Source organism: Macrosteles quadrilineatus, unplaced genomic scaffold (assembly GCF_028750875.1).
Source record: "Macrosteles quadrilineatus isolate MER2022 unplaced genomic scaffold, UCM_ALF_1.0 Scaffold_15__1_contigs__length_3749704, whole genome shotgun sequence".
Lineage (NCBI taxonomy): Eukaryota > Metazoa > Arthropoda > Insecta > Hemiptera > Cicadellidae > Macrosteles > Macrosteles quadrilineatus.
The window spans coordinates 350463-369740 of record NW_026542608.1 but is presented as its reverse complement, the minus strand read 5'-3'; positions in this window follow the sequence as shown (position 1 = coordinate 369740).

The window sequence follows — 19278 nt, the reverse complement described above, 5'->3', positions numbered from 1 at the left end:
GTTTTACTTGGAAATATCCGTTTTCGGTTTCACTGAAACAAAAAAAAAAAATGTTTTAGAAGTTATGCCTGTATGTATGTAAGGAGTTTTATGATGCCTAGGCTATATGTTGTAATAGTATTCAATTCCGATTTCCAAAGCCTTGCTCATACGAACTAGTACTGATAATGTGTTAAATGATCACAAATAAAATGGAAATAAAAAAAAATACTTTTATAATTACCTTCTCTTTTGAAATTCTCTCTGGAAGTTGGTTTGATTAATTCCAGTAGAGTAGGCTGAGACGGGTAATAAGTAAAAAGCAATATCAAGAATGAAAAATCAACATTTCAAAGCTCATGTCAGAAAGCGTCTGTCAAAAGAAACATAACGATATAAGGGAATACAGCTGATGCAGAGCAATTTCAAGAGATGTGTCTGTGTTATTGTACATTTCAAGTTAAATATATGAGTAACGTTTAGGAAGTTTTATTAGTTAAAATACAATATGCTTACGTCATGGATAAAACAATGATGGCACAAATAGCTATAGGTATATTCACAGCATAAACAATCATTAAGAATGTAACAAATACTTTTTTTAGTTTTTTATATGAAGGAAGATTTCTAACTATATCATATACCTAATTATAACAACATCTTGTAAATTTATAGTAATGGAAATATACAGTACATCATTTCAAAATTTTTCCCCAAAGATAAGCGGTTTTAATAAATTGTTTATATCTATCTATAATATTTTGTTCTACGGTCTAAGAATGATATACATCAAATTAATAAGATTACATTTCTTTTGTAAACAGTGAAACATATATTGTTCACATGATAGCCAAGTCGATGTTTTTTATATTTTCTCAAACAATTTAAGTTTTGGGCATAATGGATGTTTATTGCTCCTGAGTATGGTTGATAGTTTGATTATGTAACGAAAAAAACATAGTATTTTATACATTTAACTTTTCAAATGCATTTTTTTCAATTTTATAAAAATAAAAAAGTTGATAGTTAACATTGTATACGTTTTAAAATAAAAGAGGTATATTGACATAATTATTTACTATTCAAGTCCAAATAATGTACTAATTACTCAAATCAACCTTTAGATTAATCAGGTAAATGTGTTATTGGCAAAACATGCAGTATGGTAGAATACAATATGGAAATGGTGAATGCCAAATCAGTCAGGCATAATTTGAATATATAGAACGACACCCACTGAATCTAGTAGATACTGTAGATATAAATAGTATTCATCCAACTTCGGCATTCTATCTTTTTATATTTTCAGAAATATCCGTCTATTGTATTTCGAAATTCGCAAAGAAACAAACAAATACGGGCTAAGCCTCAAAAAAGTAAAAAAAAAAGATAGCGGAACTAAATCTATATTACTATCATAGTTTTGCCTTATTTACTATAAATGACTTTCGATAAGTAGGAAAATATATTTAAGAATCAAAACGGAAACAAAACTGGAACACAATCGGAATCCAAGGGTGTCTGCATTTCGTCCACATTAACATTTGTGTGATAGGTACACATTATGGATCCATTCAATTCAAAATATCTTTATTCATTTAACAATACAACAAAATAACAATTGAAAAATAATATACATTACATAGAATACAAAAAAATAGTTACAACTAATACAAATTGAGAATGAATAGTTAGTTAGGTTCCTCATTTACTCGTGTTGAGGAACCATTACAATGTAAAAGAAAAAATGGAATTGGAAAATTTGTATTTAAAGCATTTAAAACTATAAAATAAAAGTTTTTCTACATATATTCAAAAAAACATAAAAGTGATAAACAATAACAATGAAATACAGTACAAAAAATAACAAAACATGTGTACATCCATTTACAACAACCAGGACAAAAATGTTTTAACTTCAGGAAAAGTAAAAAGCCACTGACTTCTTTAACTTCTTTACAAATATTTTAGAACTAGCACTTAAACAGATATTCTTTGGAAGAATGTTAAATTTGGAGCCAGAAAACTAAAAACCCGTCTAAAAACTCATTATAAGAGTGTGGAGTAATAATAAAATTTCTAGATCTTAATCTATGAGAATAAACCTGTCGATTTCCTAAAACGAGGCCAGATCTTATAAAAAATACAAATTTCATCAAAATCGGACCAAAATTACTCAAGTTATCGCGTTCACGGATGTATATATATATATATACTAGCAGAGTACCCGTCCTTCGTACGGGGTTGGAATATAAGTAAAAATGCTTATCGCAATTATACTCATGCTTTGCGTTTGCAATAAGGGAGGACACAGTTTGATAAAATTTTCTTTTAGCGAATTTCCCATATAGGGAATAAGCTATTACCGTAGGTCTCATGGTAAGACCTAGACCCGGAACCGATTTACTTTTTCGTTTTGAGGTCCCCAGAGGCCAAAAACACCATCCGTTCAAATTCATATATATATATATATATATATATATATATATATATATATATACAATTTTTAATAATATATTAACGGTTCGTGGCCTGTACGGTTGCCTATGGATCTAAGTTACTTTGTGAGGGGCTAGGTATAGCATCAGCACATAGTTTCTCAAGTAAATCTACCAACAATCCAACAATCGGATAAACCTTGTTTGTAACTTTGCTATTAAATTCATCAATTTATACAATTTATTATAAGTAGGTGATATCAAATATATATATATATATGTGTCCGTTAGCGCGATAACTCGAGCAAAATTGATCCGATTTTGATGGAATTTGGTCCAAACGTGTAAACCTACATTTATTCGAACGAGTTCGCGAACCAGCATAATCGGACCATGGGATCAGGGGTTTATGGGAGGTTTTATGGGGTCAAAATGGGTTTTTCTCATTTTTGACCCTAAAAACTTTAAATTTCTAAATTTCTCTCTAGACCATTTTGAAGAGCTTAAAAAAACAAATAATTTAGTATATTGAAGTGTTTTTGAATGTTCATTGACTACGGAGAAAATTAAAAAAATTGTAAATTTAAAATTCCCATGTTATTCTTATGGAGAATAAATAAACTGTTCTAGTTTGCTTGTTTATGGATATATTTTAATCAAATTTGGCAATTTGGTTTATTTCATACTAAGCTATCAATATTTCAATTGAAAAAAACACACCTCAACATCTTCCCCGTAGCAGCAAACCTAACTACTCACTAAAATTAATGTTATTTAAAAATGGAAATAAATCTGAAAATTTATAGGGAATATTTTAGTAGAAATCAAGCCGGGTAAATGGAAATTCGCTTCGTATGCAGGTTTGCTGCGACGGGGGTATTTTAAATTTACAGTATTCTATAGTATATATATACACATTTACCATAGCCATAATGTTCTACCACTTCACCTAAACAATAGAGAAAAATAAATTATCAACAATTCCCAAAATATCACAAATTATTCATGAAATGAAAAACTTAAACATAACTGTAAACAATCCTACTTTGACAGTTCTCATTGCAGTTTTTTGTTGCTGCTTAGTTCAAATTAGCTGTTTTCATAAATGCAAAAAAATATAGTGCTACTCTGTTGGTAAAGCATATAACTTTTTAATGCTTTTCCATATCATAGAACCAACTTTATTAGTTGAAACAGCTGACAAAATTCTTAAATTCCCATTAAATATGAATACTCATAAGGTTAACATGGGGAATTACAGAGCCACTGGGGCGGAGCCCGAAAGGACTTTTGAGATAGGAATATGCCTATATGTTAATCGGGAATGTAAGCTATCATCATGCCAAATTTCAGCCCAATCCGTCCAGTGGTTTATGCGTGATTGAACTTTAAACAAACAAACACACAAACTTTCACATTTATAATATTAGTAAGATATATATATATATATATATATAAATTTGAACGAATGGTGTTTTTGGCCTCTGGGGATATCAAAATGAAAAAGTAAATCGGTCCCGGGTCTAAGCCTTACCGTGCCACCTACGGTAATAGCTACTTCCCTATAGGGAAATTCGCTAATATTTGTAGTACTCTGAAAACAAATAAGTGTCATAGTGGAAAAATGTTTAGATATTTAAATAAGGGAAAACTATGTTCTAGCCTATAAGTACTTATGCACCCATAGCCAACCTTACGATTTTTATGGGCTACAATCAAAGAAATAATACTGGAATGGTAAATAAATCCCTAACATAATAAGCAATATTGCAGTTTGGAATCCACCAAAGCAAAATATACAGTTCTCAAAATAGATCGAGGACAGCAAATAAAATTTCCTTATGCAAGACCATAGACATTTCTTTATATTATTTATGTGGGGCTTCCAGCTAACATTTTCATCGACAGTGAGACAAAGATATTTAATGTCTTTAACTTTCTGAATGTCCATGCAACCCTAAACAGTCCCAGTAAACAGTGTAAAAATTTTTTATCTACTACATCGGTTCTATTCCTCAAGAAGAGTCGAATGTACTTAACGTTATCACTAAGGGCCATATTGTTTGAGGTGAACCAGATTTTTAATTGATCAAAATCTTCTTGCCTCATTAAGAGGACAGAATATTTTAGAGAGTAACTAAGAACCGTATCATCAGCAAAACAATTTATGCTTCCAGAAAATGTTCCTGTGCATAAATCATTGATATAAACTAAAAACAGAATAGGACCAAGCACCGATCCCTGGGGGACGCCACAGGTTATGGACAAATTAAAGCTAGTGACCTTCTGAGTGCCACATTGACACATTGAGATCTTCCGGACTATTAAACCAATTCCAGGCAACACAAAATACATTTTTGTATTAGCCTACTTAAAAATGTATCGACTCAATAAAATGTAACAAATAATATAAACAATTATCTTTTTACAACATAATCTGGAAGACTGATAATATGATCTATTAATATAAAGATGTAAGTATACTTAAACGAGTTTCCCTGCTCTTAGTATACGAGAGGTCCATTAAACACCATAGATTGCGTCAGACACGCGGCGTATAATCTGGACATAACCTTAATGGCTCTTTGGTGTTGTTCTTTCAGCGTAATAACTATGGGTATCCACCTGAAAAACCTTACAGTTGCAGCATTACCTCTAATGTCTGTAGTTGTTTACTGTACCTCTTTCTGGAAGGATAAATGTAGGAAGCTAAAAAAAACTAATTACAGTGTACAAACATAGTGTTATTTACGTTAATAGTAAAGAAGAAGGAATGAATAATATAAAGGCAACACGATTCTGTTGATAAAATCCTGCTTTTCAGTGAAATAACTTATCATCATGCTTAGACTTCACGACCAGCATTAATATAGTAAATAAAAAAAACTGTTTTTAGGTAGATTTTTTATTATATTTTGGAACGTCGTTGCTAAAAATATATGGCAACAACATATATGGGCGTTCGATATTTTGGAACGTGGTAGCTGGAGTTCCATGCAAGCTTCAAAATATCAATGGTCTACCTAAACTGACAGCCCACATCACAGCACTAGCGACTCAAGCAATGTTATTGGTCTACAAAGTATTAAACATCACTCGTATGCGTCTATGATTGGTGGACAATTGCAGCTTTGTGTTATTTTATGCATTATAGACGTCTTAAACATTTTATACATGTGTAGCTGACCCTACGCTCTGATTTGCAACTATGCAACTATGGGCGAATGACGTTTGTAGCTATTGGCAATGTTATACATACCTTTATGAGAGTGGCGTTCGTGTATATTATCATTTGTCAGTGTTCTGTTATGCATTTATGGGCGTGAGTAGTCCGTATTCTGTATTCTTGTCTGCATTTATGAAAGTAAGATATTGCTGTCTGTTGCTACAACGAGATCTCTGTTTCGTTCACTTTTGATTGATAGATGCGTACAGCTTCTAACCATTTACCAAATTCTATAAGTGATATTTTAGATGTTACTAAGTGTGTAAGTTATTTATTACATTATAATTTGAGACTTTTACAAATTCCAGGTACTTTATGGCTTATATTGTACTAATGACCTTGAATCGTAGGTTCAGTTTGGTAGAAAAAGAGAAGTTTGGTAAGTATCTTCTGCATATATGAGAGTGAGTCATCATATTGCAACTATGATTTTACCGCCTTTACATTGAAAACCCATCAATATAAAAAGGGTTCTGTTTCCTAGATGCGGACTTTTTTACAAGATTAATGTAAATGAAGTTGTAATATCTTAGATTAGTGGATAATCTAGTTGGTTTAGAAATGGAAGAAGAGATTATATTTATTATTTCTCTGACCATAAACTGACTTTATGGCAGTAATGTGATGTAAGTTTTAACCGCTACGGCTAGAATGTATTGACAGAGAGATGTTTTATTGCTATCTATAAACGTTTAAACGAGTCTGGGAAATACGTGTTCTAACATTTATTTCTTATTATATTTACCCTAAATAATAAAATAATGTGTACTTGCTGTAGATTTATAGTGGTTAACATACATAATAGAAGAATAATATATTTTCGGTGTCCCAAAAACGTTTCGTCTTAATTTATAACTAAGTAATATATAGCTACCAACCTGGATTCTTCTATTATCTGTAAATCTTCTGAAATTTGCAGGGAGACCTTTAACGAAGTGCAGTAACATAATACTATATTGTATATTGTGCATATACAATATAGTGAACAAACTACTTTAAAAAACTTAGAGCAACGTTAATGCAGTTTTGAATCAAATATATTTATTTTATGTTCTAAGATGTGATATCATACATAATGGGCAAGTTTAACGATATCGTTGGTACATTACAAATTTCACTTAGATATGCTCAATCTTTTGGTTTCTATAACTAAATCGTTTCGGCTGAACTTACAGATTAATGAATCCACGAGGAGTTGAAACAAGATATAAACAAATCACAGATAAAACCAAGTGGAATAAATTCCTAAATCTAACAAACCAAAGTATCCAACCAACTGCTCATCACACGTCATACCTCGGAGTGTTTGCGGTAATTAACAAACTTGGGTATTTACGACTGACGATGGAGAGATAAGACACTGTGGTGAGTTGCCTGCCTCAAATTGTCCGTTATTCCACACCAGTTAAGTTTTAATGCCATTTTAAGTCTCTGAGTTACAGACTACCCACAACTTTGAGTTAGGTTCAACACAAAACTTTAGAAAAAATCTCATTATATCCAACACTATGCGAGTGTATTACAATATCAAGGTCTCATAACGTTTAAAGAACCGACACAGTTATCGTTGGTGGGGCCTGTCTAAAAATAAACCACAGATCTGATACCCTTTAGGCTACTTTAACTAACAGGCGTGTTAGTTTAATAACCACGTACTTCTACATAAAAAAAAATATTTTCGAATAAAATCTCACACTCAGTGTGTATATGTTGTTGAATAAATCTTAGGTAACTGTTTTAATTGTATCATGAAAAAAAAACATATCAGACAATAATATGTTAATTAGAAATAGACATTTCAATAAACTGTTGGTATTAATTTATTCTTGCTTATACAAAAAACAAAATATTTGTCTATGCATATACACACCATTGTTGGGGGAGCGAGCTGGTGTAGTGGTTAGAGCTAGGTACTTCAGTCCCTCAGGTCCCGGGTTCAAATCCCGCCAAGTCACCAATGGATTTTATCTAAGTGATAATGCCGCAACCCCTAGGTCTAGCCTGAAGTAATGTGAAAAACAATCCCGGGCTCGTGCCTAGCTTCCACTTTTTCGTATTTTGTTTGAAAACACTGCCCAAACTCTGGTCTTGTTAATATCTAACGTTTACCTTATGTAACGTAGTATCATAAATTGGTTGTCAAATGAAAAATGGTATATAAGTCCTGAATCTATTTCACTTTGAATCTAATAAGCGACCTTTAAATTTAATTACTTTTCACTGGGCTAGAGACTATTTAAAAATTATTAGGTTTTTAAAGTTTTATGATCCTAAGTTTATTTTATAGTACTGGGAGACCGAGCTTTTGCTCGGGTTAAATTAAACATTTATTAAATAAGTTAATTAGCTAATTTAAAAAACACACAGTTTAGATTATTTAAATAAAACATTATAATACTACTTTATAAATACATTGTAATCCACATTATGTTTTACGTTTCAACCCCCATATCGTTCGGTTTGACAACATAAAATCTTAAATGATATAATATCTTCAATAGTATCCTCATCCAGTGACATGGCGATTTTATAGGTTTGAGGAATTTCAGTCTGTGAGCTGACGTTCTTCCAAACGTTGAGGAGCAATTCGTCGACGCTCCTGCTCAAGATGATCGGCCTCTTGTTTATCATATTGCTGATATTCCCTACTTTTATTCTTCGATGTGCAATTTGGCCTAGGTTCAGTGACATTTGGTGAGATGTATGAGCTGGTTGGGACTGGCTTGATTATAGACGAAGTGGTAAAATTTATCTCCTGACGATCGATTGTAGTTGTTCTCCCTTGTAGGTTCTGTATACAGGGTGTCTCAGACCACCCGGTCGGCTTGTATAGCTCCAATATGAAAGCAAATGGAAACCTAATTGCAACTGGAACCCCCTATTTTGACCCCAAGGAATTCAGCAAAATTATTTTCAACCCCAAAAAAGCACCCCAAAGGGCAGATTTTGGGGGGTGGGGGTGGTTTTTGGGAAATTTTCAAATGTAAAGGGGGGTTGTGTTATATCTCTTTTTAAAGGTCCTTTAGTCCTGAGTATTTTAGTGGAAAAAGATTTAAATGATCTTGATCCCTATTTACAAGGTGTTCAAAAACTTACAAAAAATAGACCTTTGAACTACTTTTCACTGTAAAGAGGTGGAATTTTGTGGGGGGTTCAAATTTTGATAACACTTTAATTAATAAATGAGCTTTCAAAAAACTCTTGTTTTAACCCTTTTGCTAACTTTTTACTTATGTTACGCATTTTCAAACTTTTTAAAGTTTCAAAAGCTGTTATCTCAAAAATTTCAAATGGCAACATGGGTTTAGTTACAAATTACATTGTAGCCCTTAAAATTTGCTATAATTTTTGTATTTAATGTTTTTTGGTATCTTCATTGGTTAAAGAGTGTAAGAAAGGGGATTAACCCCGTACCCACGGTGCTCATCTATGCAGACACTCTACTCTGTTCACATTACACTTAGTCGACCAGTTGGTGTGAACAGAGTTGAACAGTAGCATGAGCATCGATTTACAAATTCCTTTCCCAGCTGATGTGAGCTAGGCGATGACCGGTAGGGCTGACTTCCAAGAAACACCGTTAACCTATTAGCCACACACCCTATCGGTAATCAGCCAATGAGAAGGGCTAATGATGAAGATGGAGGGGTCAAGACTCTTGGAGCTGGAGGATCTGAAGGAAAACATCGAGGAGATCACCACGGGCCACCGGAGAAAGAAGATCGGGAGTTCGGGAGTGCGTGTATCGGTGTGTGTGCTTCTGGGACAATAGACAGTATGTAGAAAGAATAAAATATCTAACTAACACTTTGTCAAACATAAAAGTCATATAATTTGTCAGTAACTAATTCTTTTATATTTTCAATTGATTTTCTTTTCTTGTAAATTTAACGTTGCAAATTAATTTATCTTATTATTGTTGTTTTTTGCATTTTCAAAGTTTTCTTTTGCTGTTGTAACACTTTTAACTTTTGTTGTTTTCGTAATTTAAATTTTTGTTCATTACATGTTGAGTAACACCCTTAAGCAGTCTTATGTCTCATTAACCTAACACCTCTTCACTAAGCTAAGCGAGTGTAACATTTAGGAAACTTAAACTTAAAGTGAGGCATGGGACTCGCATGGTGGAGGCGCCGGGTACACGTTGGACACTTAGTGATTTTACTAGTGCGCGTAAGATGAATGATAATTAGTGACATTCAGTGACATACAAGTTGGTTTGGTGTACAGCACAAGGACAAACTCCACTCAACGAGAAGTTATTAAGGATTGATCACCCTTAATTATTCACTCAAAAAATTTTCTTTACAACTCTCTAGAATATTAAGGAAAGAAAGGACTTTCACGCAAGGATTCATAAATAATTAAAATAAAACATTTATGTTCAAAACTCTTATAACAAAGTGTCGTCATAAAGTAATTGTGTACCAAATAGGCCTACCATTTTGAACATAGTATTTATGTGTCTAACAACATCAAGTATCATTCAAGTGTCATATTTTAAGTTCCATGTAACATAAATTTCAAACAATTAAATATTCATTACAATAAGTAGATAAATAGTGTTAGTAGGGAAAGCATATGAATCAATTAAAATTGTATGTTACCAAGTACCAACATTTGTGAATAAATCTATTAAAACATGTACTAACTCCACTGTTAAGTAAGTTTCAGCAGTAAAAGAGTCCCTGAAGCCACCAGCAAGTACAAGGTCACCGCAACACGACATGACTTCATCGCCATCGCATAGTATGCATATTTACACCTGATCACATAAATTATACTGTGGTAGATGTGTCTGACTTTTGTATTGAAAGTGTATGCGAGCTTGCTGCAATTAAAGTAACAAATGGGTCTCTGAATACAATCTTTGTATGCGTGTACAGATCTCCAAGCAATATACAAAGTAACATACAGAAATTCTTGAGCACTATTCAAGCATGTTTTGACTCACTGAAAGCTAAAAACTTATCTTTCGTGGTTGCAGGTGATTTTAATATTGACTTGACTGATGGAGACGGCCCCTCTGCAAAACTACTCATAGACCTGATGTTATCATTTGGTCTTCGAGACACAATTAAGACCTTTACGAGAGAGTTTCAAGGTTCCAGAACTATTATTGACAATATATTTACAGACATCCCTGAGCATTTATTCTATTCTTCTGTTCTTATAACTAGTATCTCAGACCACCATGCCCAACTAAGTGAAATAAAAGGACATTCAGAGAGCAATACTATAATTAAGTATAAAATGACAAGGAATTTTAATGATCAAAACATATCTACATTCAAGTATTTATTAAGGAAAGAGAAATGGCTAGACTTATTCGAAATCGAATCCGTAGACGGAAAATTCAACCATTTCCTATCCACAATACAATTCTATTTAGATGTTGCACTACCACTAAAGAAATGTAAACAAAAGGAAAGAAAGTCCAAAACCAAAATATGTCTAGATTCAGATTTGAATGAGTTAAGAGAAAAAATGATTTTCCTTTACACCCTGTCTAAAGATCTCAATATTACACACCCAATTAAACAATCATACATAAACACTAAAAAGGTTTTTAAGAGTCAAATAAGTTCGAAGAAAGCAGAGGCAATATTTAAGAAGATAAATAACAGTAGCAATGTACAAAAAGAGGTTTGGAGCATAATAAATGACCTTAAACCAGATAAATTGAAGAGACCGTTTAGTAAATTATCAGTGTTTGATTCAGAAGGGAAATTGCTGGATACTCCGGATTTAGTTGCGAATACAATGAATGAGTTCTTTACTAACATTGGAAGAAAACTACCTAAAAACATGCAAACGCAAGATGTACATAGAAGTAAAGATAGTAATATGATCCAACCATCACTATTTCTTACTCCAACTAATGCAAATGAAGTAATAGATATCATTCGATCCCTAAAACCTGGAAACTCCTCTGGAAGGGATGAAATATCATCAAAAACTTTAAAGAAATGTGCTGAAGAACTTGCCGCTCCCTTAGCCTATCTAATTAATTGTTCATTCCAGAGTGGAACATTTCCTGCAGTACTAAAGCTTTCAATAGTCAAGCCAATATATAAGAAAAAAGGAAGCCGGCACAAGGGCACGATTGCAATAACTTCAGGCCAATCTCTATATTATCGACATTTTCTAAAGTAACAGAGAAGATCTTCTTAGCTAGATTAAATCAATTCTTAGATAAAAATAAGATTATCAACAAAAATCAGTTCGGGTTCCGTTCAGGTTACTCCACCCTAAATGCTGTGTTCAGCCTGGTTACAGAGGTTTCCAACTCTCTCGACGCAAAGAATCATGTCTCCGGTTTGTTCCTTGACCTTACCAAAGCTTTTGATGTCGTTGACCACAACCTACTTCTAAATAAGCTGGAAAGATTGGGTATCCGTGGAGTAGCTATGGATTGGATGTCTTCTTATGTTAAAGGACGGAGACAAGTTGTAGAAGTCCCTTACATTGATTCCTCAGGCTGTTTGTGTAGTAGGATATCTGATGAGCGTACTGTAAGTACAGGTGTGCCTCAGGGGTCCGTTCTTGGGCCCGTCCTTTTCTTAATGTTCATCAATGATCTGCCTCCTGTTGTGTCAAATTCAAAGTTACATCTGTTTGCTGATGATACTTCCCTCGTTGTCTCCAGTCAAAATCATGCACAGCTAGAAATCCAAACATTTATTGAGAGTAGTTTTGTTTTCCAATGGCTATACGAGAACTCTCTACATGTTAATCCTCAGAAAACATCACTTTTAGAATTTCGTATACGGCAGAATTCGTCTAACCCATCTGAATCTTTAAATTTACCTGTCGACAACATCAACATTGTTTCTTCTTCTAGTGTAACATATTTAGGAGTAGTCATTGACAGCAATCTGAAATTTTCCAGTCACATCGACAAAATTCACAATAGACTTAGTACTAGTGCTTTCCTTCTTCGTAGGCTCTCCTGTTATCAAGAAAGACGCATCCTTCTGACAGCTTATTACGGTCTTGTTTATCCCTTTCTTACATATTGTGTGCCCGTTTGGGGTAACGACAAACTTCAGACTAAGAAAATATTCAAACTGCAAAAAAGAGCCATCAGATTAATCTTCAACCTAAAATATAGAGAGTCTTGTAGATCTGTCTTTCGTACAAATAATATGCTGACCTTCCCATCAATTTTCATTTTTGAATCTTTGACCTTCTTAAGAAAAAATTCGACAATGTTTCATATTAGAGGGTCATCTCACCACAGCTACAATCTCAGGAGGAACTTAAACCTACATATTCCACTATCTCGTACCACTTTCCATAAAAACCAATCATTCTCCATGTGTATCCGTCTTTTTAATTCTCTTCCTAACTCAATCAAGGGCGAACATGATTTAAAAAAATTTAAGCGTGGTCTGAGGGAATATCTAGTTGATAAGGAATTTTACAGTGTTTCTTCGTTTTTAAATTGTAAATAGTTTGTACCTTTTGAAGTTTGTATCTTATTTTAATGGGTCTGATTTTATTTGTTTAGTTTTAGTGACTTTTGCCCTGTACATTTATGTATTATTATGGCAATAAAAAATTCTGATTCTGATTCTGATTCTGATTCTGATTCTGATAGTCAGCCGTCCATTCAACCCAGACGCCGTGATGCTGCCCATGTCGCCGTTCCAGCTCTGCTCGCCACTATCCTTCTCATATGGCAACCTACTCTATCAGCTGGCGCGGACATTCCAACGCATATCGTGACCGGAATAATTTAATGAAGAATCATAACTCGTAACTCCATATCATTCTGTCGCGCCACTAAAATAACCCAATCGATCCCTAAATCTCATCAAACATTTTATTAGTCTGGATAATAATATTAACAATCTTGCTCATTATTTCAGCATATTTCATCCACATACTCAATATTAAAATGAATCTAATCACAAAATCTCAAACCCCTCAAAAAGACTATTAATGTAACAAAGTGTTACCCAGAATAAACCATTAATAATCTCAACATCAAAAAATAATTTATAATAATAATTTAAAAAATAAAACATCTTAACATACAGCTAATATTTAAATAGTTCAAAATTAATGAAACAATCAATTAACTTAAGGAGACCCGATGGGGCGAAAGAAGACGTGAGCGACTATGAGCTATACACCACCAGCTCATTCTACCGCGTCGCTGGAAGGGTCGCGAAACAAGAAAATGCGCCGATCCTCAAGATCGCGTCGCGTCGCAGGAAGGGGGGAAGAAGAGTCGGAACGCACATCAAGATATCCGTTCGATTCCCACCTTCGCGATTGATGTTTCCGTGTATCTCCTTAAGTTGTTTTTTTTCTTTTTTATTGTCAACCGGTGGTAGGTTGACGTTTTAACCAGGGGGGTGTAAGAAAGGGGATTAACCCCGTACCCACGGTGCTCATCTATGCAGACACTCTGTTCACATTACACTTAGTCGACCAGTTGGTGTGAACAGAGTTGAACAGTAGCATGAGCATCGATTTACAAATTCCTTTCCCAGCTGATGTGAGCTAGGCGATGACCGGTAGGGCTGACTTCCAAGAAACACCGTTAACCTATTAGCCACACACCCTATCGGTAATCAGCCAATGAGAAGGGCTAATGATGAAGATGGAGGGGTCAAGACTCTTGGAGCTGGAGGATCTGAAGGAAAACATCGAGGAGATCACCACGGGCCACCGGAGAAAGAAGATCGGGAGTTCGGGAGTGCGTGTATCGGTGTGTGTGCTTCTGGGACAATAGACAGTATGTAGAAAGAATAAAATATCTAACTAACACTTTGTCAAACATAAAAGTCATATAATTTGTCAGTAACTAATTCTTTTATATTTTCAATTGATTTTCTTTTCTTGTAAATTTAACGTTGCAAATTAATTTATCTTATTATTGTTGTTTTTTGCATTTTCAAAGTTTTCTTTTGCTGTTGTAACACTTTTAACTTTTGTTGTTTTCGTAATTTAAATTTTTGTTCATTACATGTTGAGTAACACCCTTAAGCAGTCTTATGTCTCATTAACCTAACACCTCTTCACTAAGCTAAGCGAGTGTAACATTTAGGAAACTTAAACTTAAAGTGAGGCATGGGACTCGCAAGAGATATAGCGAAATTAGTGTATTTTAATGTTTTATTAAATAATGGTATTCAAAGTGTTTGCTAATGTAGATGTACACGTCTAGGCCTCAATTAAAACTAATTATGTAAAAAAATTAAAATACTAACCAGATTGTTAAACTTGGATTGATAAAGGAAAGAACACAACTGCAAATATTCTTAGTTATTTTACAATTACAAAGTTCTAATAGTGCTTTGAATGAATACTTTTGAACGAAACATGTAAGTTTATTCAATAAATTAATAACTTAAAAAAAGGGTACTAAATGTTTAATTATTTATTTCATTTATTAATAATAATAGTAGCCCTCAATAGTGAACGATATATTTATTCAATATATATATATATATATATATATATATATATATATATATATATATATATATATATATATATATATATATTTGGCAGTGATAAACTCAGACACCGCTGAACCGATTGCCACGAAACTTGGTAGAAAAACAAAAACAAAACAAAAACTTCTACATACGTGTAGAATTTCATGGAATAGGTTTATACACCATCAATTTCGTGATCCGTCCAATCGGCTCCGCCCCAGTGGCTCTGGAGTTTCCCATGTTAACCTTATGAGAAATGGAATTAATGAATCTTAACAGCTGTTTCAATTAAACAAGTTGGTCCTGTTCTATGATGTTCAATAGCATTAAAGTTACAAGGATTACCAACAGGGTGCAGCACTATTATTTCTTTTACATTTATGACAACAGCTAATTTGCAACCAAAAGGTGAGTGAGCATAGCGAACGAACTTCAACCTGGAGGCGAGTTAGCGTAGCGAGCGAGCTAACTGAAGGCAAGTGAGCGTAGCGAACGAGCTAACCTGAAGGCAAGTGAGCGCAGCGAACGAGCTCCAACCTAAAGGTGAGTGAGCGTAGCGAACGAACTTCAACCAGGACGTGATTGAGCCATGGGAACGAGATCATCTTGAAAATTAAGAAGTTAAACGGGGCAAAGCCTGCGGGTTACAGCTAGTATTTATATAATTTATTTACTGTATGGACCTAATAAACCAAACTAAATATAACTATTCTTTAAAATGTTTAGTTCAAACTAACCAAGACAGTTATTTTAGTTTACATATCAAATAAAAATATGATAAAATTACCTGTATCAGCTGTTTTTGTTAACTGCAGCTACAAAAAAGTATTGACGATAACATGGGCACTTTCAAGGGCTGTGAGTCAGAAACTGGATTTTTCCCCGCCCTGTGACGTACTCCAATGGATTTCTCGTGGCCAAATACCACATAGTTAAAAAAAAAATCCTTGGACGAAAAAATTTTTGCCCGTACACGCTCTTTTTTTATAGTATAGGATGACAATTAGTTTATTTATTACCGGAATAAACGTTAAATCTTGTACAAACTCAGAGCGACAAGCTCCTTCTGTTCTCCTTCTAAGTAAACACGACATAGGTGTTAAAATGTGGGATATACAATTTAAATTCCTAGTTTAGTATACTGTACCATGTACAGAATTACTAGTCTTCACTATTATATTTGAGTTAAGTGTTTCACCAGTATGTTATGTCTAATGTTAATACTATATGCAGTTGTCTTTGATAAACATTTGTTAGTACTGAACAGACTTAGTTATAAAATAATAGTTTATCTTTGTAAGTTAAATTGCTAACTACTTTAATATAACAGAACGTGTAATCGATACATCACGGGCCATAGAAATACATTTTAAAATAAACCGAATATACGTACACAAGAAATACACACAATACAAAACATTGTAATCTTTGATAGTCTAAGACCTGTATATGTTGAAAGTGATTCTAAGGGTCTTGATAACTCTGGCAATAATAGTAATTTACCTCGGCTTCTTTCAAAATCCCTGGAAGTATCTTAGCGTTAGAGACAGATTAATACCAGTCATCTCTCTCCTTTAAGGCCTAATACGTTTAACAAAGCAATATACTTAAGTACTACACACAACAAGTGCAGTGCACTAAACAAGTTTATCTGTCAATTTTAGTACATAGAAAATGGTAAATCATACTTCTACTAAGCTTAGAAAATTATATTCATAAGAGTTATCTTCTTTAATTCTTTTGATAAAGTTGGATTTGATTTAGACTAACGACTTACTATTAAACAAATGTAGTGAGCTGCTTTTTAGGCATCGGTCAAAGAATGTCTAAAGTGTTCCATTTTTAGATACTCTAATTTTCCGAAGAAATGTAAATCGTTGAACTATTATTAGAATGACGTATACAGAGAAATTATATTGTTTAATCAACACCAGCATCACGTTTATAAAATCAACTTGTAAGTCATAGCATTATAAGCCTTAGCAATTTTGTATTAATACGGCTAAGAAATAAACTTACCGTTAGTTAATATCCATACAATTGTTCTTCTCTACAAATTAGTTTTGTGTTCCTTTGTTTCCATTGAATTAAGAGCCAAAACAGTCTCTGAAATAAAGGTGAGCGAACTCTTACCTTTTGTTTTTTAACTCCAGCCCCTTCATCTGTGCCCGCGTGTTTTCTGTGTTTGTCAAAACCTTTGTTTACACCAGAGCTTTGATAAATTGAATTTTATATGGAGTTTATTAGTGGACATTCTATTTTTGGCCAGGGGGTTAACTATGCGTGTTATTAGTTGATCAGTTAAATATAATTATAGTATGCATTTTATTTATTATGCACGGTTTGATTTACTGTAATCATTCAGTTTGGGACCGATCTCTTTTACTGGATTGCATATACAGGGTGAGCAAACCAAAAGGTACGCATACTTATACGGGAGTACGTTTTCACCTAGAAACGTGAAATAAAATTATTCCCCCTAAATCACCTACGAAGAATCCATATAAAATACGTAAAACATAATCCAAGCACCCATGTTCAAGAAATGGAGGTCACGTGTTCGAATCTCAGTTTCCTTAAGTCAATCTATATCTTATTACACATTTTTAGAAAGGACTTGCAACATTTTTGTAAAAACAGAACTCAATTATCTCAATTAGTTTCAAAATAGCGGCCATTTGGGTGAATTTTACCCGTATTTACGTAATACTCGGTATTTTCGAAACAGCTAAACACATTTCCGTTCTAATTAAAAATTCGTAGTCGTGGTAAACACAGCTTTACAAATGATATGTCACATGTAATAATTATTATAATAATAGTTTTTTACCAAACATTTTATTTTTTTTTGTGTCAGTAGACAGTAAATCCAAAAAACCAAATAGCAACAGCATATCAATTTAAGCGTCTTGTTATGATGAACAACTTTCTAACTTACACTTAGTGTCTATTTCTTTTAGTATTTGAGTAATAAGGCATAAACAAAATATTTTCCCATATAACATTTATGTTCATTTTAAAAGCCTAAAACTAAAAAAAAACTAAAAATATTTAAAAAAGAAAAACTATATTGCTTGGTAATGCAGTTAACACGCATCAAATAATTTACAGTTAAATATAATATACAATAATGTTTTATGTAAATATGTAAAAAGGAGCAGTCTTTAAAGATATGTTAAACTATAAACGGTGCCTAGATTTGTATTGGAGACAATTTCTATCACGAGGTTAGTAGTCCCAACTTTAGGGACCCTAACCATGCAATACCATGTTCTCATGCGGCCTGCCCTGTGTGCACTAAACCAACCGAAATATTTAAATACTATCTGGTTGACTATTAGTTCAATATTTATAAAGAGGGCCAATTTTGTAGACCATCCAGAGTTGATTGACTTTTATTTTACTTTTATTTTGTAAGTATGAACTGCATTAGTCATATGCATTTTGTGATTTTAAACTGTAAGAACTAGTCAAGGGCATAATAAATACCGGTATAGATGTTTGTTGGACTCATAGCATAGCCTTCTCTAGTACATAAGAAGGCTATGCACTAAAGAAGGCTATGGCTTATATAAATAGGTTACTACAAACTCTATTTTATAACCGGTGGGGTTATATTTATTACGTGACTGGTTTAAAACAGCCTCACTCGTGCGACAGTTTAAGATGGTAAATCGGATACATTTGCACGTACCAACACCCATATGAACTACATAAAACCCGTTTCTTCGCAAAAGTTATATCTCTGTCAACCTCAAGCAAAAGATAAGCTTGCCTAATTACTGCAAGGCAAAGTTAATGGCTAAATCTTAGTATAAATACAAATATAATACACAGATTATTTAATTTTAGAAGCGTTTAATTTGTGGGATGATCATACTTACATATTCCTCTTTATTAAAAGTAAATAATGACTTTCCATCCCCATGTTTAATTTGTAGCTAGTTTTTTTTTTATCAAAATCGTCGTAGTTGATGTGAACCACCTACAGATTGAGCTGATCTAAATTACTAAATTCGGCCGAATACACAATCTGTTTTACCTGGTCAAACTTAGGGAATGACTTAAGATGAGTTACAGCAACTGTTATGACCCATCAATCTGGTCAGCAACAAAAAATAAGGTAATACTTATATTACTATATCCGTAAATGTTTTTTGATTATAATAAATTTTAAGAC